This window comes from Caenorhabditis briggsae (assembly GCF_000004555.2).
Source record: "Caenorhabditis briggsae complete genome, chrIII, whole genome shotgun sequence".
NCBI classification, from domain to species: domain Eukaryota; kingdom Metazoa; phylum Nematoda; class Chromadorea; order Rhabditida; family Rhabditidae; genus Caenorhabditis; species Caenorhabditis briggsae.
The window spans coordinates 3,056,855-3,057,872 of record NC_013490.2 but is presented as its reverse complement, the minus strand read 5'-3'; positions in this window follow the sequence as shown (position 1 = coordinate 3,057,872).

The window sequence follows — 1,018 nt, the reverse complement described above, 5'->3', positions numbered from 1 at the left end:
ATAATGAATGAATAATTAGGAGGAAGGCACACATAAAAAGAGCTCCTATTAATTATGTAATCGGTAATAATAGAGCAGGCAGAGGGAGAATGTAAAAGGTTATTAATGGGATCGAGGGATTTTTTTTGGCGTTCTAAGCTCCAGATTTTCCTTCTTAGAGCGTTGGAAAATGTTGAGATTGAGGTGAGTTATGCACCTCAATCTTCCAAGAGGACAAGTGACACCCTCTTGCATTTGGAGTTGCTTCAGTGCCTCCTATCACAAAATTCCAACATCACATTTGGTGAAATTTTATGTCATTTTAAAGCGGCTGGAAAGTTCTATATTTTTCAATTTAGAATTTTCAAAAAAATTGAGTTTGAAGGAAGTTACACCTAAAAATGTGAAGGGTGTGCCACATGCCCTTTTGGAAGCCTAGCCAACTGGAACCGAAGACTAATCGGCGCATAACTTCTCTCCAACTCAATATTTTCAAATTATCTAAAATGGAAAATGTAGATCTCATCAAGCTCTACAAAATGATATATAGTTCAACCCTGATGGAACAAAACGGGTGAAACCCAACCGGTCATTATCTTGGAGGGCTTCCCCTTCCGTTTTCTAGGTGTAACTTCCTTCAAAATCAATATTTCCATGAGTTCTAAATTGAAAAATATAGATTTCCATGAGATCTACAACACAATATAAAAATTGATTAGCTGTGATTTTTGGAATCTTGTGACGGAACCCTCAAATTTTGTGAAAATTGGGCTAAATGGTGTTTCCTGAAAAAAAAACCCCTCTAACTTCTTTCAAACTCAATGTCTATGACATTTTTAAAATGGATTCTGAAGAACTTAAAAGGAGCTACTAAATAATATAAAGTTTGGCTAGTTTTGATTTTTGGAATTTTTTGAAAGGAACCTCCAAAGTTGGGAAATTGGGAATACCTGAAAAAAACCCTTACTTTCCTTTTGGCTTCTAACCCTCCCCAATTTGGAGTTATCTAGAAAATTTAGGTTTCGGACTGCAGAACTTA